This window comes from Hydractinia symbiolongicarpus, chromosome 11 (assembly GCF_029227915.1).
Source record: "Hydractinia symbiolongicarpus strain clone_291-10 chromosome 11, HSymV2.1, whole genome shotgun sequence".
Classification (NCBI taxonomy): Eukaryota; Metazoa; Cnidaria; class Hydrozoa; order Anthoathecata; family Hydractiniidae; genus Hydractinia; species Hydractinia symbiolongicarpus.
In genome coordinates, this window is record NC_079885.1 from 14,450,129 (window position 1) to 14,471,569 (window position 21,441).

The following is a 21,441-nucleotide window of genomic DNA, read 5'->3' on the forward strand; positions in this document are numbered from 1 at the left end:
TTAAGTCTGAAAGTACCCTAGATTGCCTTCGTTGGAACTTTTTACCGGAAATTTTAAAGCGCATTATTGTCGTAAAGAATCGATAGCGCTTAAAAAGAGCTTTCAAATGCACATAAACCCGACCTATTTCCGATCACCCAGTCAAGAAATATGATCTTTAAAATTTGAACCATTTTCGATGTAATGTGCTAGTAAATCGTAGACATCTGCCCGTATGTTTGTCTACGACCATACCACGATGAACACACCTGTTCTCGTCCGATCACGGAAGTTAAGCATCGTCGGGCCGGGATAGTACTTGGATAGGGGAACCGCCTGGGATCTCCCGGTGTCGTAGGCTATTGACTTTTTCACGTTACATTATTTATCATTACGACTGTGACGTATCTTTTTTACGCAATAGCCGCTGAGTAAATCAAGTAAGGGACATGATTAGAAGTTTCTTTCCCCTAAAAAGGGCTGCAATCTTGCTGCAATAAATGCGCCACGTCGCAAATGAATGGATTAAGAGCGTCAGACAAAGAAAATGGCAATGTAGTTACTTTGCTAATTAACTTTGTCATATGAAAAATAAGTCTGAAAGTACCCTAGATTGCCTTCGTTGGAACTTCTTACCGGAAATCTTAAAGCGCATGGTTTTCGTAAACAATGGATAGCGCTTAAAAAGCGCTTTCAAATGCACATAAACACGACATATTTCGGATAATCCAGTCAAGAATTATGATCTTTAAAATTTGAACCATTTTCGATGTAATGTGCTAATAATTCGTAGATATCTGCCCGTTTGTTTGTCTACGACCATACCACGATGAACACACCTGTTCTCGTCCGATCACGGAAGTTAAGCATCGTCGGGCCGGGATAGTACTTGGATGGGGGAACCGCCTGGGAACTCCCGGTGTCGTAGGCTATTGACTTTTTCACGTTACATTATTTATCATTACGATTGTGACGTATCTTTTTTACGCAATAGCCGCTGAGTAAATCATGTAAGGGACTTGATTAGAAGTTTCTTTCCCTTGAAAACGGCTACGATCTGGCTGCAATTAATGCGCCACGTCGCAAATGAATGGATTACGAGCGTCAGACAAAGAAAATGGCGATGTAGTTAATTTGCTAATTAACTTTGTCATATGATAATTAAGTCTGAAAGTACCCTAGATTGCCTTCGTTGGAACTTTTACCGGAAATCTTAAAGCGCATTATTGTCGTAAAGAATCGATAGCGCTTAAAAAGAGCTTTCAAATGCACATAAACTCGACCTATTTCCGATCACCCAGTCAAGAAATATGATCTTTAAAATTTGAACCATTTTCGATGTAATGTGCTAGTAAATCGTAGATATCTGCCCGTATGTTTGCCTACGACCATACCACGATGAACACACCTGTTCTCGTCCGATCACGGAAGTTAAGCATCGTTGGGCCGGGATAGTACTTGGATGGGGGAACCGCCTGGGATCTCCCGGTGTCGTAGGCTATTGACTTTTTCACGTTACATTATTTATCATTACGACTGTGACGTATCTTTTTTACGCAATAGCCGCTAAGTAAATCAAGTAAGGGACATGATTAGAAGTTTCTTTCCCATAAAAAGGGCTACAATCTTGCTGCAATAAATGCGCCACGTCGCAAATGAATGGATTAAGAGCGTCAGACAAAGAAAATGGCGATGTAGTTACTTTGCTAATTAACTTTGTCATAAGAAAATTAAGTCTGAAAGTACCCTAGATTGCCTTCGTTGGAACTTTTTACCGGAAATCTTAAAGCGCATGGTTGTCGTAAATAATGGATAGCGCTTGAAAAGAGCTTTCAAATGCACATAAACACGACATATTTCGGATAATCCAGTCAAGAAATATGACCTTTGAAATTTAAACCATTTTCGATGTAATGTGCTAATAATTCGTAGATATCTGCCCGTTTGTTTGTCTACGACCATACCACGATGAACACACCTGTTCTCGTCCGATCACGGAAGTTAAGCATCGTCGGGCCGGGATAGTACTTGGATGGGGGACCGCCTGGGAACTCCCGGTGTCGTAGGCTATTGACTTTTTCACGTTACATTATTTATCATTACGACTGTGACGTATCTTTTTTACGCAATAGCCGCTGAGTAAATCAAGTAAGAGACATGATTAGATAATGCTTTCCCTTAAAAAGGGCTACAATCTTGCTGCAGTCGCAAATGAATGGATTAAGAGCGTCAGACAAAGAAAATGGCGATGTACTTACTTTGCTAATTAACTTTGTCATAAGAAAATTAAGTCTGAAAGTACCCTAGATTGCCTTCGTTGGAACTTTTTACCGGAAATCTTAAAGCGCATGGTTGTCGTAAATAATGGATAGCGCTTGAAAAGAGCTTTCAAATGCACATAAACACGACATAGTTCGGATAATCCAGTCAAGAAATATGACCTTTGAAATTTAAACCATTTTCGATGTAATGTGCTAATAATTCGTAGATATCTGCCCGTTTGTTTGTCTACGACCATACCACGATGAACACACCTGTTCTCGTCCGATCACGGAAGTTAAGCATCGTCGGGCCGGGATAGTACTTGGATGGGGGACCGCCTGGGAACTCCCGGTGTCGTAGGCTATTAACTTTTTCACGTTACATTATTTATCATTACGACTGTGACGTATCTTTTTTACGCAATAGTCGCTGAGTAAATCAAGTAAGAGACATGATTAGAAGTTGCTTTTCCTTAAAAAGGGCTGCAATCTTGCTGCAGTCGCAAATGAATGGATTAAGAGCGTCAGACAAAGAAAATGGCGATGTAGTTACTTTGCTAATTAACTTTGTCATATGAAAATTAAGTCTGAAAGTACCCCAGATTGCCTTCGTTGGAACTTTTTACCGGAAATCTTAAAGCGCATGGTTGTCGTAAATAATGGATGGCGCTTGAAAAGAGCTTTCAAATGCACATAAACACGACATATTTCGGATAATCCAGTCAAGAAACATGACCTTTAAAATTTAAATTATTTTCGATGTAATGTGCTAATAATTCGTAGATATCTGCCCGTTTGTTTGTCTACGACCATACCACGATGAACACACCTGTTCTCGTCCGATCACGGAAGTTAAGCATCGTCGGGCCGGGATAGTACTTGGATGGGGGACCGCCTGGGAACTCCCGGTGTCGTAGGCTAGTGACTTTTTCACGTTACATTATTTATCATTACGATTGTGACGTATCTTTTTTACGCAATAGCCGCTGAGTAAATCAAGTAAGAGACATGATTAGAAGTTGCTTTCCCTTAAAAAGGGCTACAATCTTGCTGCAATAAGTGCACCACGTCGCAAATGAATGGATTAAGAGCGTCAGACAAAGAAAATGGCGATGTAGTTTATTTGCTAATTAACTTTGTCATATGAAAATTAAGTCTGAAAGTACCCTAGATTGCCTTCGTTGGAACTTTTTACCAGAAATCTTAAAGTGCATTATTGTCGTATAGAATCGATAGCGCTTAAAAAGAGCTTTCAAATGCACATAAACTCGACCTATTTCCGATCACCCAGTCAAGAAATATGCTCTTTAAAATTTGAACCATTTTCGATGTAATGTGCTAGTAAATCGTAGATATCTGCCCGTATGTTTGTCTACGACCATACCACGATGAACACACCTGTTCTCGTCCGATCACGGAAGTTAAGCATCGTCGGGCCGGGATAGTACTTGGATGGGGGAACCGCCTGGGATCTCCCGGTGTCGTAGGCTATTGACTTTTTCACGTTACATTATTTATCATTACGACTGTGACGTATCTTTTTTACGCAATAGCCGCTAAGTAAATCAAGTAAGAGACATGATTAGAAGTTGCTTTCCCTTAAAAAGGGCTACAATCTTGCTGCAATAAATGCGCCACGTCGCAAATGAATGGATTACGAGCGTCAGACAAAGAAAATGGCGATGTACTTACTTTGCTAACTAACTTTGTCATATGAAAATTAAGCCTGAAAGTGCCTTAGATTGCCTTCGTTGGAACTTTTTACCGGAAATCTTAAAGCGCATTATTTTCGTAAAGAATCGATAGCGCTTAAAAAGAGCTTTCAAATGCACATAAACACGAACTATTTCCGATCACCCAGTCAAGAATTATGATCTTTAAAGTTTGAACCATTTTCGATGTAATGTGCTAATAAATCGTAGATATCTACCCGTATGGTATTGTCTACGACCATACCATGATGAACACACCTGTTCTCGTCCGATCACGGAAGTTAAGCATCGTCGGGCCGGGATAGTACTTGGATGGGGGACCGCCTGGGAACTCCCGGTGTCGTAGGCTATTGACTTTTTCACGTTACATTATTTATTATTACGATTGTGACGTATCTTTTTTACGCAATAGCCGCTGAGTAAATCATGTAAGGGACTTGATTAGAAGTTTCTTTCCCTTCAAAACGGCTACGATCTGGCTGCAATTAATGCGCCACGTCGCAAATGAATGGATTACGAGCGTCAGACAAAGAAAATGGCGATGTAGTTAATTTGCTAATTAACTTTGTCATATGAAAATTAAGTCTGAAAGTACCCTAGATTGCCTTCGTTGGAACTTTTACAGGAAATCTTAAAGCGCATGGTTGTCGTAAATAATTGATAGCGCATGAAAAGAGCTTTCAAATGCACATAAACACGACCTATTGCGGATAATCCAGTCAAGAAATTTGACCTTTAAAGTTTAAACCATTTTCGATGTAATGTGCTAATAAATCGTAGATATCTGCCCGTTTGTTTGTCTACGACCATACCACGATGAACACACCTGTTCTCGTCCGATCACGGAAGTTTAGCATCGTCGGGCCGCGATAGTACTTGGATGGGGAACCGCCTGGGAACTCCCGGTGTCGTAGGCTATTGACTTTTTCACGTTACATTATTTATCATTACGATTGTGACGTATCTTTTTTACGCAATAGCCGCTGAGTAAATCATGTAAGGGACTTGATTAGAAGTTTCTTTCCCTTCAAAACGGCTACGATCTGGCTGCAATTAATGCGCCACGTCGCAAATGAATGGATTACGAGCGTCAGACAAAGAAAATGGCGATGTAGTTTATTTGCTAATTAACTTTGTCATATGAAAATTAAGTCTGAAAGTACCCTAGATTGCCTTCGTTGGAACTTTTTACCGGAAATCTTAAAGCGCATGGTTGTTGTAAGTAATGGATAGCGCTTGAAAAGAGCTTTCAAATGCACGTAAACACGACATATTTCGGATAATCCAGTCAAGAAATATGACCTTTAAAATTTAAACCATTTTCGATGTAATGTGCTAATAATTCGTAGATATCTGCCCGTTTGTTTGTCTACGACCATACCACGATGAACACACCTGTTTTCGTCCGATCACGGAAGTTAAGCATCGTCGGGCCGGGATAGTACTTGGATGGGGGACCGCCTGGAACTCCCGGTGTCGTAGGCTATTGACTTTTTCACGTTACATTATTTATCACTACGACTGTGACGTATCTCTTTTACGCAATAGCCGCTGAGTAAATCAAGTAAGAGACATGATTAGAATTTGCTTTCCCTTAAAAAGGGCTACAATCTTGCTGCAATAAATGCACCACGTCGCAAATGAATGGATTAAGAGCGTCAGACAAAGAAAATCGCGATGTAGTTACTTTGCTAATTAACTTTGTCATATGAAAATTTAGTCTGAAAGTACCCCAGATTGCCTTCGTTGGAACTTTTTACCGGAAATCTTAAAGCGCATGGTTGTCGTAAATAATTGATAGCGCTTGAAAAGAGCTTTCAAATGCGCATAAACACGACCTATTGCGGATAATCCAGTCAAAAATATGACCTTTAAAGTTTAAACCATTTTCGATGTAATGTGCTAATAAATCGTAGATATCTGCCCGTTTGTTTGTCTACGACCATACCACGATGAACACACCTGTTCTCGTCCGATCACGGAAGTTAAGCATCGTTGGGCCGCGATAGTACTTGGATGGGGGACCGCCTGGGAACTCCCGGTGTCGTAGGCTATTGGCTTTTTCACGTTACATTATTTATCATTACGATTGTGACGTATCTTTTTTACGCAATATCCGCTGAGTAAATCATGTAAGGGACTTGATTAGAAGTTTCTTTCCCTTCAAAACGGCTACGATCTGGCTGCAATTAATGCGCCACGTCGCAAATGAATGGATTACGAGCGTCAGACAAAGAAAATGGCGATGTAGTTAATTTGCTAATTAACTTTGTCATATGAAAATTAAGTCTGAAAGTACCCTAGATTGCCTTCGTTGGAACTTTTTACCGGAAATCTTAAAGCGCATTATTGTCGTAAAGAATCGATAGCGCTTAAAAAGAGCTTTCAAATGCACATAAACTCGACCTATTTCCGATCACCCAGTCAAGAAATATGATCTTTAAAATTTGAACCATTTTCGATGTAATGTGCTAGTAAATCGTAGATATCTGCCCGTATGTTTGTCTACGACCATACCACGATGAACACACCTGTTCTCGTCCGATCACGGAAGTTAAGCATCGTCGGGCCGGGATAGTACTTGGATGGGGGAACCGCCTGGGATCTCCCGGTGTCGTAGGCTATTGACTTTTTCACGTTACATTATTTATCATTACGACTGTGACGTATCTTTTTTACGCAATAGCCGCTAAGTAAATCAAGTAAGGGACATGATTAGAAGTTTCTTTCCCCTAAAAAGGGATACAATCTTGCTGCATTAAATGCGCCACGTCGCAAATAAATGGATTAAGAGCGTCAGACAAAGAAAATGGCGATGTAGTTACTTTATTAATTAACTATGTCATAAGAAAATTAAGTCTGAAAGTACCCTAGATTGCCTTCGTTGGAACTTTTTATCGGAAATCTTAAAGCGCATGGTTGTCGTAAATAATGGATAGCGCTTGAAAAGAGCTTTCAAATGCACATAAACACGACATATTTCGGATAATCCAGTCAAGAAATATGACCTTTAAAATTTAAACCATTTTCGATGTAATGTGCTAATAATTCGTAGATATCTGCCCGTTTGTTTGTCTACGACCATACCACGATGAACACACCTGTTCTCGTCCGATCACGGAAGTTAAGCATCGTCCGGCCGGGATAGTACTTGGATGGGGAACCGCCTGGGAACTCCCGGTGTCGTAGGCTATTGACTTTTTCACGTTACATTATTTATCGTTACGACTGTGACGTATCTTTTTTACGCAATAGCCGCTAAGTAAATCAAGTAAGGGACATGATTAGAAGTTTCTTTCCCCTAAAAAGGGCTACAATCTTGCTGCAAAAAATGCGCCACGTCGCAAATGAATGGATTAAGAGCGTCAGACAAAGAAAATGGCGATGTAGTTACTTTGCTAATTAACTTTGTCATAAGAAAATTAAGTCTGAAAGTACCCTAGATTGCCTTCGTTGGAACTTTTTACCGGAAATCTTAAAGCGCATGGTTGTCGTAAATAATGGATAGCGCTTGAAAAGAGCTTTCAAATGCAAATAAACACGACATATTTCGGATAATCCAGTCAAGAAATATGACCTTTAAAATTTAAACCATTTTCGATGTAATGTGCTAATAATTCGTAGATATCTGCCCGTTTGTTTGTCTACGACCATACCACGATGAACACACCTGTTCTCGTCCGATCACGGAAGTTAAGCATCGTCCGGCCGGGATAGTACTTGGATGGGGAACCGCCTGGGAACTCCCGGTGTCGTAGGCTATTGACTTTTTCACGTTACATTATTTATCATTACGACTGTGACGTATCTTTTTTACGCAATAGCCGCTAAGTAAATCAAGTAAGGGACATGATTAGAAGTTTCTTTCCCCTAAAAAGGGCTACAATCTTGCTGCAAAAAATGCGCCACGTCGCAAATGAATGGATTAAGAGCGTCAGACAAAGAAAATGGCGACGTAGTTACTTTGTTAATTAACTTTGTCATAAGAAAATTAAGTCTGAAAGTACCCTAGATTGCCTTCGTTGGAACTTTTTACCGGAAATCTTAAAGCGCATGGTTGTCGTAAATAATGGATAGCGCTTGAAAAGAGCTTTCAAATGCACATAAACACGACATATTTCGGATAATCCAGTCAAAAAATATGACCTTTAAAATTTAAATCATTTTCGATGTAATGTGCTAATAATTCGTAGATATCTGCCCGTTTGTTTCTCTACGACCATACCACGATGAACACACCTGTTCTCGTCCGATCACGGAAGTTAAGCATCGTCGGGCCGGGATAGTACTTGGATGGGGGACCGCCTGGGAACTCCCGGTGTCGTAGGCTATTGACTTTTTCACGTTACATTATTTATCATTACGACTGTGACGTATCTTTTTTACGCAATAGCCGCTAACTAAATCAAGTAAGGGACATGATTAGAAGTTTCTTTCCCCTAAAAAGGGCTACAATCTTGCTGCAAAAAATGCGCCACGTCGCAAATGAATGGATTAAGAGCGTCAGACAAAGAAAATGGCGATGTAGTTACTTTGCTAATTAACTTTGTCATAAGAAAATTAAGTCTGAAAGTACCCTAGATTGCCTTCGTTGGAACTTTTGACCGGAAATCTTAAAGCGCATGGTTGTCGTAAATAATGGATAGCGCTTGAAAAGAGCTTTCAAATGCACATAAACACGACATATTTCGGCTAATCCAGTCAAGAAATATGACCTTTAAAATTTAAACCATTTTCGATGTAATGTGCTAATAATTCGTAGATATCTGCCCGTTTGTTTGTCTACGACCATACCACGATGAACACACCTGTTCTCGTCCGATCACCGAAGTTAAGCATCGTCGGGCCGGGATAGTACTTGGATGGGGGACCGCCTGGGAACTCCCGGTGTCGTAGGCTATTGACTTTTTCACGTTACATTATTTATCATTACGACTGTGACGTATCTTTTTTACGCAATAGCCGCTTAGTAAATCAAGTAAGAGACATGATTAGAATTTGCTTTCCCTTAAAAAGGGCTACGATCTGGCTGCAATTAATGCGCCACGTCGCAAATGAATGGATTACGAGCGTCAGACAAAGAAAATGGCGATGTAGTTAATTTGCTAATTAACTTTGTCATATGAAAATTAAGTCTGAAAGTACCCTAGATTGCCTTCGTTGGAACTTTTTACCGGAAATCTTAAAGCGCATTATTGTCGTAAAGAATCGATAGCGCTTAAAAAGAGCTTTCAAATGCACATAAACTCGACCTATTTCCGATCACCCAGTCAAGAAATATGATCTTTAAAATTTGAACCATTTTCGATGTAATGTGCTAGTAAATCGTAGATATCTGCCCGTATGTTTGTCTACGACCATACCACGATGAACACACCTGTTCTCGTCCGATCACGGAAGTTAAGCATCGTCGGGCCGGGATAGTACTTGGATGGGGGAACCGCCTGGGATCTCCCGGTGTCGTAGGCTATTGACTTTTTCACGTTACATTATTTATCATTACGACTGTAACGTATCTTTTTTACGCAATAGCCGCTAAGTAAATCAAGTAAGGGACATGATTAGAAGTTTCTTTCCCCTAAAAAGGGATACAATCTTGCTGCATTAAATGCGCCACGTCGCAAATGAATGGATTAAGAGCGTCAGACAAAGAAAATGGCGATGTAGTTACTTTATTAATTAACTTTGTCATAAGAAAATTAAGTCTGAAAGTACCCTAGATTGCCTTCGTTGGAACTTTTTATCGGAAATCTTAAAGTGCATGGTTGTCGTAAATAATGGATAGGGCTTGAAAAGAGCTTTCAAATGCACATAAACACGACATATTTCGGATAATCCAGTCAAAAAATATGACCTTTAAAATTTAAATCATTTTCGATGTAATGTGCTAATAATTCGTAGATATCTGCCCGTTTGTTTCTCTACGACCATACCACGATGAACACACCTGTTCTCGTCCGATCACGGAAGTTAAGCATCGTCGGGCCGGGATAGTACTTGGATGGGGGACCGCCTGGGAACTCCCGGTGTCGTAGGCTATTGACTTTTTCACGTTACATTATTTATCATTACGACTGTGACGTATCTTTTTTACGCAATAGCCGCTAACTAAATCAAGTAAGGGACATGATTAGAAGTTTCTTTCCCCTAAAAAGGGCTACAATCTTGCTGCAAAAAATGCGCCACGTCGCAAATGAATGGATTAAGAGCGTCAGACAAAGAAAATGGCGATGTAGTTACTTTGCTAATTAACTTTGTCATAAGAAAATTAAGTCTGAAAGTACCCTAGATTGCCTTCGTTGGAACTTTTGACCGGAAATCTTAAAGCGCATGGTTGTCGTAAATAATGGATAGCGCTTGAAAAGAGCTTTCAAATGCACATAAACACGACATATTTCGGCTAATCCAGTCAAGAAATATGACCTTTAAAATTTAAACCATTTTCGATGTAATGTGCTAATAATTCGTAGATATCTGCCCGTTTGTTTGTCTACGACCATACCACGATGAACACACCTGTTCTCGTCCGATCACCGAAGTTAAGCATCGTCGGGCCGGGATAGTACTTGGATGGGGGACCGCCTGGGAACTCCCGGTGTCGTAGGCTATTGACTTTTTCACGTTACATTATTTATCATTACGACTGTGACGTATCTTTTTTACGCAATAGCCGCTTAGTAAATCAAGTAAGAGACATGATTAGAATTTGCTTTCCCTTAAAAAGGGCTACGATCTGGCTGCAATTAATGCGCCACGTCGCAAATGAATGGATTACGAGCGTCAGACAAAGAAAATGGCGATGTAGTTAATTTGCTAATTAACTTTGTCATATGAAAATTAAGTCTGAAAGTACCCTAGATTGCCTTCGTTGGAACTTTTTACCGGAAATCTTAAAGCGCATTATTGTCGTAAAGAATCGATAGCGCTTAAAAAGAGCTTTCAAATGCACATAAACTCGACCTATTTCCGATCACCCAGTCAAGAAATATGATCTTTAAAATTTGAACCATTTTCGATGTAATGTGCTAGTAAATCGTAGATATCTGCCCGTATGTTTGTCTACGACCATACCACGATGAACACACCTGTTCTCGTCCGATCACGGAAGTTAAGCATCGTCGGGCCGGGATAGTACTTGGATGGGGGAACCGCCTGGGATCTCCCGGTGTCGTAGGCTATTGACTTTTTCACGTTACATTATTTATCATTACGACTGTAACGTATCTTTTTTACGCAATAGCCGCTAAGTAAATCAAGTAAGGGACATGATTAGAAGTTTCTTTCCCCTAAAAAGGGATACAATCTTGCTGCATTAAATGCGCCACGTCGCAAATGAATGGATTAAGAGCGTCAGACAAAGAAAATGGCGATGTAGTTACTTTATTAATTAACTTTGTCATAAGAAAATTAAGTCTGAAAGTACCCTAGATTGCCTTCGTTGGAACTTTTTATCGGAAATCTTAAAGTGCATGGTTGTCGTAAATAATGGATAGGGCTTGAAAAGAGCTTTCAAATGCACATAAACACGACATATTTCGGATAATACAGTCAAGAAATATGACCTTTAAAATTTAAACCATTTTCGATGTAATGTGCTAATAATTCGTAGATATCTGCCCGTTTGTTTGTCTACGACCATACCACGATGAACACACCTGTTCTCGTCCGATCACGGAAGTTAAGCATCGTCGGGCCGGGATAGTACTTGGATGGGGAACCGCCTGGGAACTCCCGGTGTCGTAGGCTATTGACTTTTTCACGTTACATTATTTATCGTTACGACTGTGACGTATCTTTTTTACGCAATAGCCGCTAAGTAAATCAAGTAAGGGACATGATTAGAAGTTTCTTTCCCCTAAAAAGGGCTACAATCTTGCTGCAAAAAATGCACCACGTCGCAAATGAATGGATTAAGAGCGTCAGACAAAGAAAATGGCGATGTAGTTACTTTGCTAATTAACTTCGTCATAAGAAAATTAAGTCTGAAAGTACCCTAGATTGCCTTCGTTAGAACTTTTTACCGGAAATCTTAAAGCGCATGGTTGTCGTAAATAATGGATAGCGCTTGAAAAGAGCTTTCAAATGCACATAAACACGACATATTTCGGATAATCCAGTCAAGAAATATGACCTTTAAAATTTAAACCATTTTCGATGTAATGTGCTAATAATTCGTAGATATCTGCCCGTTTGTTTGTCTACGACCATACCACAATGAACACACCTGTTCTCGTCCGATCACGGAAGTTAAGCATCGTCGGGCCGGGATAGTACTTGGATGGGGGACCGCCTGGGAACTCCCGGTGTCGTAGGCTATTGACTTTTTCACGTTACATTATTTATCATTACGACTGTGACGTATCTTTTTTACGCAATAGCCGCTAAGTAAATCAAGTAAGGGACATGATTAGAAGTTTCTTTCCCCTAAAAAGGGCTACAATCTTGCTGCAAAAAATGCGCCACGTCGCAAATGAATGGATTAAGAGCGTCAGACAAAGAAAATGGCGATGTAGTTACTTTGCCAATTAACTTTGTCATAAGAAAATTAAGTCTGAAAGTACCCTAGATTGCCTTCGTTGGAACTTTTTACCGGAAATCTTAAAGCGCATGGTTGTCGTAAATAATGGATAGCGCTTGAAAATAGCTTTCAAATGCACATAAACACGACATATTTCGGATAATCCAGTCAAAAAATATGACCTTTAAAATTTAAACCATTTTCGATGTAATGTGCTAATAATTCGTAGATATCTGCCCGTTTGTTTCTCTACGACCATACCACGATGAACACACCTGTTCTCGTCCGATCACGGAAGTTAAGCATCGTCGGGCCGGGATAGTACTTGGATGGGGGACCGCCTGGGAACTCCCGGTGTCGTAGGCTATTGACTTTTTCACGTTACATTATTTATCATTACGACTGTGACGTATCTTTTTTACGCAATAGCCGCTAAGTAAATCAAGTAAGGGACATGATTAGAAGTTTCTTTCCCCTAAAAAGGGCTACAATCTTGCTGCAAAAAATGCGCTACGTCGCAAATGAATGGATTAAGAGCGTCAGACAAAGAAAATGGCGATGTAGTTACTTTGCTAATTAACTTTGTCATAAGAAAATTAAGTCTGAAAGTACCCTAGATTGCCTTCGTTGGAACTTTTGACCGGAAATCTTAAAGCGCATGGTAGTCGTAAATAATGGATAGCGCTTGAAAAGAGCTTTCAAATGCACATAAACACGACATATTTCGGCTAATCCAGTCAAGAAATATGACCTTTAAAATTTAAACCATTTTCGATGTAATGTGCTAATAATTCGTAGATATCTGCCCGTTTGTTTGTCTACGACCATACCACGATGAACACACCTGTTCTCGTCCGATCACGGAAGTTAAGCATCGTCGGGCCGGGATAGTACTTGGATGGGGGACCGCCTGGGAACTCCCGGTGTCGTAGGCTATTGACTTTTTCACGTTACATTATTTATCATTACGACTGTGACGTATCTTTTTTACGCAATAGCCGCTTAGTAAATCAAGTAAGAGACATGATTAGAATTTGCTTTCCCTTAAAAAGGGCTACAATCTTGCTGCAATAAATGCACCACGTCGCAAATGAATGGATTAAGAGCGTCAGACAAAGAAAATCGCGATGTAGTTACTTTGCTAATTAACTTTGTCATATGAAAATTAAGTCTGAAAGTACCCCAGATTGCCTTCGTTGGAACTTTTTACCGGAAATCTTAAAGCGCATGGTTGTCGTAAATAATGGATAGCGCTTGAAAAGAGCTTTCAAATGCACATAAACACGACATATTTCGGATAATCCAGTCAAAAAATATGACCTTTAAAATTTAAACCATTTTCGATGTAATGTGCTAATAATTCGTAGATATCTGCCCGTTTGTTTCTCTACGACCATACCACGATGAACACACCTGTTCTCGTCCGATCACGGAAGTTAAGCATCGTCGGGCCGGGATAGTACTTGGATGGGGGACCGCCTGGGAACTCCCGGTGTCGTAGGCTATTGACTTTTTCACGTTACATTATTTATCATTACGACTGTGACGTATCTTTTTTACGCAATAGCCGCTAAGTAAATCAAGTAAGGGACATGATTAGAAGTTTCTTTCCCCTAAAAAGGGCTACAATCTTGCTGCAAAAAATGCGCCACGTCGCAAATGAATGGATTAAGAGCGTCAGACAAAGAAAATGGCGATGTAGTTACTTTGCTAATTAACTTTGTCATAAGAAAATTAAGTCTGAAAGTACCCTAGATTGCCTTCGTTGGAACTTTTGACCGGAAATCTTAAAGCGCATGGTAGTCGTAAATAATGGATAGCGCTTGAAAAGAGCTTTCAAATGCACATAAACACGACATATTTCGGCTAATCCAGTCAAGAAATATGACCTTTAAAATTTAAACCATTTTCGATGTAATGTGCTAATAATTCGTAGATATCTGCCCGTTTGTTTGTCTACGACCATACCACGATGAACACACCTGTTCTCGTCCGATCACGGAAGTTAAGCATCGTCGGGCCGGGATAGCACTTGGATGGGGGACCGCCTGGGAACTCCCGGTGTCGTAGGCTATTGACTTTTTCACGTTACATTATTTATCATTACGACTGTGACGTATCTTTTTTACGCAATAGCCGCTTAGTAAATCAAGTAAGAGACATGATTAGAATTTGCTTTCCCTTAAAAAGGGCTACAATCTTGCTGCAATAAATGCACCACGTCGCAAATGAATGGATTAAGAGCGTCAGACAAAGAAAATGGCGATGTAGTTACTTTGTTAATTAACTTTGTCATAAGAAAATTAAGTCTGAAAGTACCCTAGATTGCCTTCGTTGGAACTTTTTACAGGAAATCTTAAAGCGCATGGTTGTCGTAAGTAATGGATAGCGCTTGAAAAGAGCTTTCAAATGCACATAAACACGACATATTTCGGATAATCCAGTCAAGAAATATGACCTTTAAAATTTAAACCATTTTCGATGTAATGTGCTAATAATTCGTAGATATCTGCTCGTTTGTTTCTCTACGACCATACCACGATGAACACACCTGTTCTCGTCCGATCACGGAAGTTAAGCATCGTCGGGCCGGGATAGTACTTGGATGGGGGACCGCCTGGGAACTCCCGGTGTCGTAGGCTATTGACTTTTTCACGTTACATTATTTATCATTACGACTGTGACGTATCTTTTTTACGCAATAGCCGCTAAGTAAATCAAGTAAGGGACATGATTAGAAGTTTCTTTCCCCTAAAAAGGGCTACAATCTTGCTGCAAAAAATGCGCCACGTCGCAAATGAATGGATTAAGAGCGTCAGACAAAGAAAATGGCGATGTAGTTACTTTGCTAATTAACTTTGTCATAAGAAAATTAAGTCTGAAAGTACCCTAGATTGCCTTCGTCGGAACTTTTGACCGGAAATCTTAAAGCGCATGGTTGTCGTAAATAATGGATAGCGCTTGAAAAGAGCTTTCAAATGCACATAAACACGACATATTTCGGCTAATCCAGTCAAGAAATATGACCTTTAAAATTTAAACCATTTTCGATGTAATGTGCTAATAATTCGTAGATATCTGCCCGTTTGTTTGTCTACGACCATACCACGATGAACACACCTGTTCTCGTCCGATCACGGAAGTTAAGCATCGTCGGGCCGGGATAGTACTTGGATGGGGGACCGCCTGGGAACTCCCGGTGTCGTAGGCTATTGACTTTTTCACGTTACATTATTTATCATTACGACTGTGACGTATCTTTTTTACGCAATAGCCGCTTAGTAAATCAAGTAAGAGACATGATTAGAATTTGCTTTCCCTTAAAAAGGGCTACAATCTTGCTGCAATAAATGCACCACGTCGCAAATGAATGGATTAAGAGCGTCAGACAAAAAAAATCGCGATGTAGTTACTTTGCTAATTAACTTTGTCATATGAAAATTAAGTCTGAAAGTATCCCAGATTGCCTTCGTTGGAACTTTTTACCGGAAATCTTAAAGCGCATAGTTGTCGTAAATAATTGATAGCGCTTGAAAAGAGCTTTCAAATGCACATAAACACGACCTAATGCGGATAATCCAGTCAAGAAATATGACCTTTAAAGTTTAAACCATTTTCGATGTAATGTGCTAATAAATCGTAGATATCTACCCGTTTGTTTGTCTACGACCATACCACGATGAACACACCTGTTCTCGTCCGATCACGGAAGTTAAGCATCGTCGGGCCGCGATAGTACTTGGATGGGGGACCGCCTGGGAACTCCCGGTGTCGTAGGCTATTGACTTTTTCACGTTACATTATTTATCATTACGACTGTGACGTATCTTTTTTACGCAATAGCCGCTAAGTAAATCAAGTAAGGGACATGATTAGAAGTTTCTTTCCCCTAAAAAGGGCTACAATCTTGCTGCAAAAAATGCGCCACGTCGCAAATGAATGGATTAAGAGCGTCAGACAAAGAAAATGGCGATGTAGTTACTTTGCTAATTAACTTTGTCATAAGAAAATTAAGTCTGAAAGTACCCTAGATTGCCTTCGTTGGAACTTTTTACAGGAAATCTTAAAGCGCATGGTTGTCGTAAGTAATGGATAGCGCTTGAAAAGAGCTTTCAAATGCACATAAACACGACATATTTCGGATAATCCAGTCAAGAAATATGACCTTTAAAATTTAAACCATTTTCGATGTAATGTGCTAATAATTCGTAGATATCTGCTCGTTTGTTTCTCTACGACCATACCACGATGAACACACCTGTTCTCGTCCGATCACGGAAGTTAAGCATCGTCGGGCCGGGATAGTACTTGGATGGGGAACCGCCTGGGAACTCCCGGTGTCGTAGGCTATTGACTTTTTCACGTTACATTATTTATCATTACGACTGTGACGTATCTTTTTTACGCAATAGCCGCTAAGTAAATCAAGTAAGGGACATGATTAGAAGTTTCTTTCCCCTAAAAAGGGCTACAATCTTGCTGCAAAAAATGCGCCACGTCGCAAATGAATGGATTAAGAGCGTCAGACAAAGAAAATGGCGATGTAGTTACTTTGCTAATTAACTTTGTCATAAGAAAATTAAGTCTGAAAGTACCCTAGATTGCCTTCGTCGGAACTTTTGACCGGAAATCTTAAAGCGCATGGTTGTCGTAAATAATGGATAGCGCTTGAAAAGAGCTTTCAAATGCACATAAACACGACATATTTCGGCTAATCCAGTCAAGAAATATGACCTTTAAAATTTAAACCATTTTCGATGTAATGTGCTAATAATTCGTAGATATCTGCTCGTTTGTTTCTCTACGACCATACCACGATGAACACACCTGTTCTCGTCCGATCACGGAAGTTAAGCATCGTCGGGCCGGGATAGTACTTGGATGGGGGACCGCCTGGGAACTCCCGGTGTCGTAGGCTATTGACTTTTTCACGTTACATTATTTATCATTACGACTGTGACGTATCTTTTTTACGCAATAGCCGCTAAGTAAATCAAGTAAGGGACATGATTAGAAGTTTCTTTCCCCTAAAAAGGGCTACAATCTTGCTGCAAAAAATGCGCCACGTCGCAAATGAATGGATTAAGAGCGTCAGACAAAGAAAATGGCGATGTAGTTACTTTGCTAATTAACTTTGTCATAAGAAAATTAAGTCTGAAAGTACCCTAGATTGCCTTCGTCGGAACTTTTGACCGGAAATCTTAAAGCGCATGGTTGTCGTAAATAATTGATAGCGCTTGAAAAGAGCTTTCAAATGCACATAAACACGACATATTTCGGCTAATCCAGTCAAGAAATATGACCTTTAAAATTTAAACCATTTTCGATGTAATGTGCTAATAATTCGTAGATATCTGCCCGTTTGTTTGTCTACGACCATACCACGATGAACACACCTGTTCTCGTCCGATCACGGAAGTTAAGCATCGTCGGGCCGGGATAGTACTTGGATGGGGGACCGCCTGGGAACTCCCGGTGTCGTAGGCTATTGACTTTTTCACGTTACATTATTTATCATTACGACTGTGACGTATCTTTTTTACGCAATAGCCGCTTAGTAAATCAAGTAAGAGACATGATTAGAATTTGCTTTCCCTTAAAAAGGGCTACAATCTTGCTGCAATAAATGCACCACGTCGCAAATGAATGGATTAAGAGCGTCAGACAAAAAAAATCGCGATGTAGTTACTTTGCTAATTAACTTTGTCATATGAAAATTAAGTCTGAAAGTATCCCAGATTGCCTTCGTTGGAACTTTTTACCGGAAATCTTAAAGCGCATAGTTGTCGTAAATAATTGATAGCGCTTGAAAAGAGCTTTCAAATGCACATAAACACGACCTAATGCGGATAATCCAGTCAAGAAATATGACCTTTAAAGTTTAAACCATTTTCGATGTAATGTGCTAATAAATCGTAGATATCTACCCGTTTGTTTGTCTACGACCATACCACGATGAACACACCTGTTCTCGTCCGATCACGGAAGTTAAGCATCGTCGGGCCGCGATAGTACTTGGATGGGGGACCGCCTGGGAACTCCCGGTGTCGTAGGCTATTGACTTTTTCACGTTACATTATTTATCATTACGACTGTGACGTATCTTTTTTACGCAATAGCCGCTAAGTAAATCAAGTAAGGGACATGATTAGAAGTTTCTTTCCCCTAAAAAGGGCTACAATCTTGCTGCAAAAAATGCGCCACGTCGCAAATGAATGGATTAAGAGCGTCAGACAAAGAAAATGGCGATGTAGTTACTTTGCTAATTAACTTTGTCATAAGAAAATTAAGTCTGAAAGTACCCTAGATTGCCTTCGTTGGAACTTTTTACAGGAAATCTTAAAGCGCATGGTTGTCGTAAGTAATGGATAGCGCTTGAAAAGAGCTTTCAAATGCACATAAACACGACATATTTCGGATAATCCAGTCAAGAAATATGACCTTTAAAATTTAAACCATTTTCGATGTAATGTGCTAATAATTCGTAGATATCTGCTCGTTTGTTTCTCTACGACCATACCACGATGAACACACCTGTTCTCGTCCGATCACGGAAGTTAAGCATCGTCGGGCCGGGATAGTACTTGGATGGGGGACCGCCTGGGAACTCCCGGTGTCGTAGGCTATTGCCTTTTTCACGTTACATTATTTATCATTACGACTGTGACGTATCTTTTTTACGCAATAGCCGCTAAGTAAATCAAGTAAGGGACATGATTAGAAGTTTCTTTCCCCTAAAAAGGGCTACAATCTTGCTGCAAAAAATGCGCCACGTCGCAAATGAATGGATTAAGAGCGTCAGACAAAGAAAATGGCGATGTAGTTACTTTGCTAATTAACTTTGTCATAAGAAAATTAAGTCTGAAAGTACCCTAGATTGCCTTCGTCGGAACTTTTGACCGGAAATCTTAAAGCGCATGGTTGTCGTAAATAATGGATAGCGCTTGAAAAGAGCTTTCAAATGCACATAAACACGACATATTTCGGCTAATCCAGTCAAGAAATATGACCTTTAAAATTTAAACCATTTTCGATGTAATGTGCTAATAATTCGTAGATATCTGCTCGTTTGTTTCTCTACGACCATACCACGATGAACACACCTGTTCTCGTCCGATCACGGAAGTTAAGCATCGTCGGGCCGGGATAGTACTTGGATGGGGGACCGCCTGGGAACTCCCGGTGTCGTAGGCTATTGACTTTTTCACGTTACATTATTTATCATTACGACTGTGACGTATCTTTTTTACGCAATAGCCGCTAAGTAAATCAAGTAAGGGACATGATTAGAAGTTTCTTTCCCCTAAAAAGGGCTACAATCTTGCTGCAAAAAATGCGCCACGTCGCAAATGAATGGATTAAGAGCGTCAGACAAAGAAAATGGCGATGTAGTTACTTTGCTAATTAACTTTGTCATAAGAAAATTAAGTCTGAAAGTACCCTAGATTGCCTTCGTCGGAACTTTTGACCGGAAATCTTAAAGCGCATGGTTGTCGTAAATAATGGATAGCGCTTGAAAAGAGCTTTCAAATGCACATAAACACGACCTAATGCGGATAATCCAGTCAAGAAATATGACCTTTAAAGTTTAAACCATTTTCGATGTAATGTGCTAATAAATCGTAGATATCTACCCGTTTGTTTGTCTACGACCATACCACGATGAACACACCTGTTCTCGTCCGATCACGGAAGTTAAGCATCGTCGGGCCGCGATAGTACTTGGATGGGGGACCGCCTGGGAACTCCCGGTGTCGTAGGCTATTGACTTTTTCACGTTACATTATTTATCATTACGACTGTGACGTATCTTTTTTACGCAATAGCCGCTAAGTAAATCAAGTAAGGGACATGATTAGAAGTTTCTTTCCCCTAAAAAGGGCTACAATCTTGCTGCAAAAAATGCGCCACGTCGCAAGTGAATGGATTAAGAGCGTCAGACAAAGAAAATGGCGATGTAGTTACTTTGCTAATTAACTTTGTCATAAGAAAATTAAGTCTGAAAGTACCCTAGATTGCCTTCGTTGGAACTTTTTACAGGAAATCTTAAAGCGCATGGTTGTCGTAAGTAATGGATAGCGCTTGAAAAGAGCTTTCAAATGCACATAAACACGACATATTTCGGATAATCCAGTCAAGAAATATGACCTTTAAAATTTAAACCATTTTCGATGTAATGTGCTAATAATTCGTAGATATCTGCTCGTTTGTTTCTCTACGACCATACCACGATGAACACACCTGTTCTCGTCCGATCACGGAAGTTAAGCATCGTCGGGCCGGGATAGTACTTGGATGGGGGACCGCCTGGGAACTCCCGGTGTCGTAGGCTATTGACTTTTTCACGTTACATTATTTATCATTACGACTGTGACGTATCTTTTTTACGCAATAGCCGCTAAGTAAATCAAGTAAGGGACATGATTAGAAGTTTCTTTCCCCTAAAAAGGGCTACAATCTTGCTGCAAAAAATGCGCCACGTCGCAAATGAATGGATTAAGAGCGTCAGACAAAGAAAATGGCGATGTAGTTACTTTGCTAATTAACTTTGTCATAAGAAAATTAAGTCTGAAAGTACCCTAGATTGCCTTCGTCGGAACTTTTGACCGGAAATCTTAAAGCGCATGGTTGTCGTAAATAATGGATAGCGCTTGAAAAGAGCTTTCAAATGCACATAAACACGACATATTTCGGCTAATCCAGTCAAGAAATATGACCTTTAAAATTTAAACCATTTTCGATGTAATGTGCTAATAATTCGTAGATATCTGCTCGTTTGTTTCTCTACGACCATACCACGATGAACACACCTGTTCTCGTCCGATCACGGAAGTTAAGCATCGTCGGGCCGGGATGGTACTTGGATGGGGGACCGCCTGGGAACTCCCGGTGTCGTAGGCTATTGACTTTTTCACGTTACATTATTTATCATTACGACTGTGACGTATCTTTTTTACGCAATAGCCGCTAA

The 21,441-nt window shown here is 40.1% G+C and overlaps 38 non-coding genes across 38 annotated transcripts; all 38 read left to right on the forward strand.

Annotated features, from left to right (window-relative positions):
* The first annotated feature begins 220 nt into the window (after positions 1-220).
* On the forward strand, positions 221-340 carry LOC130618363 (5S ribosomal RNA). The gene has a single exon (XR_008979437.1). It is a non-coding gene; the product is annotated as a 5S ribosomal RNA (ribosomal RNA).
* A 450-nt stretch (positions 341-790) lies between these two features.
* Positions 791-910, forward strand: LOC130617148 (5S ribosomal RNA). The gene has a single exon (XR_008978226.1). It is a non-coding gene; the product is annotated as a 5S ribosomal RNA (ribosomal RNA).
* Positions 911-1,359: 449 nt separating this feature from the next.
* Positions 1,360-1,479, forward strand: LOC130617776 (5S ribosomal RNA). The gene has a single exon (XR_008978853.1). It is a non-coding gene; the product is annotated as a 5S ribosomal RNA (ribosomal RNA).
* Positions 1,480-1,929: 450 nt separating this feature from the next.
* Positions 1,930-2,048, forward strand: LOC130614947 (5S ribosomal RNA). Its single transcript, XR_008976038.1, has one exon. It is a non-coding gene; the product is annotated as a 5S ribosomal RNA (ribosomal RNA).
* Positions 2,049-2,485: 437 nt separating this feature from the next.
* On the forward strand, positions 2,486-2,604 carry LOC130614948 (5S ribosomal RNA). The gene has a single exon (XR_008976039.1). It is a non-coding gene; the product is annotated as a 5S ribosomal RNA (ribosomal RNA).
* Positions 2,605-3,041: 437 nt separating this feature from the next.
* LOC130614950 (5S ribosomal RNA) lies at positions 3,042-3,160 on the forward strand. Its single transcript, XR_008976040.1, has one exon. It is a non-coding gene; the product is annotated as a 5S ribosomal RNA (ribosomal RNA).
* A 450-nt stretch (positions 3,161-3,610) lies between these two features.
* Positions 3,611-3,730, forward strand: LOC130618119 (5S ribosomal RNA). The gene has a single exon (XR_008979194.1). It is a non-coding gene; the product is annotated as a 5S ribosomal RNA (ribosomal RNA).
* Positions 3,731-4,182: 452 nt separating this feature from the next.
* Positions 4,183-4,301, forward strand: LOC130615852 (5S ribosomal RNA). The gene has a single exon (XR_008976939.1). It is a non-coding gene; the product is annotated as a 5S ribosomal RNA (ribosomal RNA).
* A 449-nt stretch (positions 4,302-4,750) lies between these two features.
* LOC130618241 (5S ribosomal RNA) lies at positions 4,751-4,869 on the forward strand. Its single transcript, XR_008979315.1, has one exon. It is a non-coding gene; the product is annotated as a 5S ribosomal RNA (ribosomal RNA).
* A 450-nt stretch (positions 4,870-5,319) lies between these two features.
* On the forward strand, positions 5,320-5,437 carry LOC130617828 (5S ribosomal RNA). The gene has a single exon (XR_008978905.1). It is a non-coding gene; the product is annotated as a 5S ribosomal RNA (ribosomal RNA).
* A 449-nt stretch (positions 5,438-5,886) lies between these two features.
* LOC130616751 (5S ribosomal RNA) lies at positions 5,887-6,005 on the forward strand. Its single transcript, XR_008977831.1, has one exon. It is a non-coding gene; the product is annotated as a 5S ribosomal RNA (ribosomal RNA).
* A 450-nt stretch (positions 6,006-6,455) lies between these two features.
* Positions 6,456-6,575, forward strand: LOC130618120 (5S ribosomal RNA). Its single transcript, XR_008979195.1, has one exon. It is a non-coding gene; the product is annotated as a 5S ribosomal RNA (ribosomal RNA).
* Positions 6,576-7,025: 450 nt separating this feature from the next.
* LOC130617396 (5S ribosomal RNA) lies at positions 7,026-7,144 on the forward strand. The gene has a single exon (XR_008978473.1). It is a non-coding gene; the product is annotated as a 5S ribosomal RNA (ribosomal RNA).
* A 450-nt stretch (positions 7,145-7,594) lies between these two features.
* LOC130617397 (5S ribosomal RNA) lies at positions 7,595-7,713 on the forward strand. Its single transcript, XR_008978474.1, has one exon. It is a non-coding gene; the product is annotated as a 5S ribosomal RNA (ribosomal RNA).
* A 450-nt stretch (positions 7,714-8,163) lies between these two features.
* LOC130616260 (5S ribosomal RNA) lies at positions 8,164-8,282 on the forward strand. Its single transcript, XR_008977343.1, has one exon. It is a non-coding gene; the product is annotated as a 5S ribosomal RNA (ribosomal RNA).
* Positions 8,283-8,732: 450 nt separating this feature from the next.
* LOC130615826 (5S ribosomal RNA) lies at positions 8,733-8,851 on the forward strand. Its single transcript, XR_008976912.1, has one exon. It is a non-coding gene; the product is annotated as a 5S ribosomal RNA (ribosomal RNA).
* A 450-nt stretch (positions 8,852-9,301) lies between these two features.
* On the forward strand, positions 9,302-9,421 carry LOC130618123 (5S ribosomal RNA). Its single transcript, XR_008979197.1, has one exon. It is a non-coding gene; the product is annotated as a 5S ribosomal RNA (ribosomal RNA).
* Positions 9,422-9,871: 450 nt separating this feature from the next.
* Positions 9,872-9,990, forward strand: LOC130616261 (5S ribosomal RNA). The gene has a single exon (XR_008977344.1). It is a non-coding gene; the product is annotated as a 5S ribosomal RNA (ribosomal RNA).
* Positions 9,991-10,440: 450 nt separating this feature from the next.
* LOC130615827 (5S ribosomal RNA) lies at positions 10,441-10,559 on the forward strand. The gene has a single exon (XR_008976914.1). It is a non-coding gene; the product is annotated as a 5S ribosomal RNA (ribosomal RNA).
* Positions 10,560-11,009: 450 nt separating this feature from the next.
* On the forward strand, positions 11,010-11,129 carry LOC130618124 (5S ribosomal RNA). Its single transcript, XR_008979198.1, has one exon. It is a non-coding gene; the product is annotated as a 5S ribosomal RNA (ribosomal RNA).
* Positions 11,130-11,579: 450 nt separating this feature from the next.
* On the forward strand, positions 11,580-11,698 carry LOC130615782 (5S ribosomal RNA). The gene has a single exon (XR_008976868.1). It is a non-coding gene; the product is annotated as a 5S ribosomal RNA (ribosomal RNA).
* A 450-nt stretch (positions 11,699-12,148) lies between these two features.
* Positions 12,149-12,267, forward strand: LOC130616101 (5S ribosomal RNA). The gene has a single exon (XR_008977184.1). It is a non-coding gene; the product is annotated as a 5S ribosomal RNA (ribosomal RNA).
* Positions 12,268-12,717: 450 nt separating this feature from the next.
* On the forward strand, positions 12,718-12,836 carry LOC130616262 (5S ribosomal RNA). The gene has a single exon (XR_008977345.1). It is a non-coding gene; the product is annotated as a 5S ribosomal RNA (ribosomal RNA).
* Positions 12,837-13,286: 450 nt separating this feature from the next.
* Positions 13,287-13,405, forward strand: LOC130614951 (5S ribosomal RNA). The gene has a single exon (XR_008976041.1). It is a non-coding gene; the product is annotated as a 5S ribosomal RNA (ribosomal RNA).
* A 450-nt stretch (positions 13,406-13,855) lies between these two features.
* On the forward strand, positions 13,856-13,974 carry LOC130616263 (5S ribosomal RNA). The gene has a single exon (XR_008977346.1). It is a non-coding gene; the product is annotated as a 5S ribosomal RNA (ribosomal RNA).
* A 450-nt stretch (positions 13,975-14,424) lies between these two features.
* On the forward strand, positions 14,425-14,543 carry LOC130616862 (5S ribosomal RNA). The gene has a single exon (XR_008977942.1). It is a non-coding gene; the product is annotated as a 5S ribosomal RNA (ribosomal RNA).
* A 450-nt stretch (positions 14,544-14,993) lies between these two features.
* Positions 14,994-15,112, forward strand: LOC130616264 (5S ribosomal RNA). Its single transcript, XR_008977347.1, has one exon. It is a non-coding gene; the product is annotated as a 5S ribosomal RNA (ribosomal RNA).
* A 450-nt stretch (positions 15,113-15,562) lies between these two features.
* Positions 15,563-15,681, forward strand: LOC130614952 (5S ribosomal RNA). The gene has a single exon (XR_008976042.1). It is a non-coding gene; the product is annotated as a 5S ribosomal RNA (ribosomal RNA).
* Positions 15,682-16,131: 450 nt separating this feature from the next.
* Positions 16,132-16,250, forward strand: LOC130616992 (5S ribosomal RNA). Its single transcript, XR_008978071.1, has one exon. It is a non-coding gene; the product is annotated as a 5S ribosomal RNA (ribosomal RNA).
* A 450-nt stretch (positions 16,251-16,700) lies between these two features.
* On the forward strand, positions 16,701-16,819 carry LOC130616831 (5S ribosomal RNA). Its single transcript, XR_008977910.1, has one exon. It is a non-coding gene; the product is annotated as a 5S ribosomal RNA (ribosomal RNA).
* A 450-nt stretch (positions 16,820-17,269) lies between these two features.
* Positions 17,270-17,388, forward strand: LOC130616265 (5S ribosomal RNA). Its single transcript, XR_008977348.1, has one exon. It is a non-coding gene; the product is annotated as a 5S ribosomal RNA (ribosomal RNA).
* A 450-nt stretch (positions 17,389-17,838) lies between these two features.
* Positions 17,839-17,957, forward strand: LOC130614954 (5S ribosomal RNA). The gene has a single exon (XR_008976045.1). It is a non-coding gene; the product is annotated as a 5S ribosomal RNA (ribosomal RNA).
* A 450-nt stretch (positions 17,958-18,407) lies between these two features.
* On the forward strand, positions 18,408-18,526 carry LOC130616994 (5S ribosomal RNA). The gene has a single exon (XR_008978073.1). It is a non-coding gene; the product is annotated as a 5S ribosomal RNA (ribosomal RNA).
* Positions 18,527-18,976: 450 nt separating this feature from the next.
* LOC130616267 (5S ribosomal RNA) lies at positions 18,977-19,095 on the forward strand. Its single transcript, XR_008977349.1, has one exon. It is a non-coding gene; the product is annotated as a 5S ribosomal RNA (ribosomal RNA).
* Positions 19,096-19,545: 450 nt separating this feature from the next.
* Positions 19,546-19,664, forward strand: LOC130616268 (5S ribosomal RNA). Its single transcript, XR_008977350.1, has one exon. It is a non-coding gene; the product is annotated as a 5S ribosomal RNA (ribosomal RNA).
* A 450-nt stretch (positions 19,665-20,114) lies between these two features.
* LOC130616995 (5S ribosomal RNA) lies at positions 20,115-20,233 on the forward strand. Its single transcript, XR_008978074.1, has one exon. It is a non-coding gene; the product is annotated as a 5S ribosomal RNA (ribosomal RNA).
* A 450-nt stretch (positions 20,234-20,683) lies between these two features.
* On the forward strand, positions 20,684-20,802 carry LOC130616270 (5S ribosomal RNA). Its single transcript, XR_008977352.1, has one exon. It is a non-coding gene; the product is annotated as a 5S ribosomal RNA (ribosomal RNA).
* A 450-nt stretch (positions 20,803-21,252) lies between these two features.
* On the forward strand, positions 21,253-21,371 carry LOC130617082 (5S ribosomal RNA). The gene has a single exon (XR_008978160.1). It is a non-coding gene; the product is annotated as a 5S ribosomal RNA (ribosomal RNA).
* Positions 21,372-21,441: the final 70 nt, after the last annotated feature.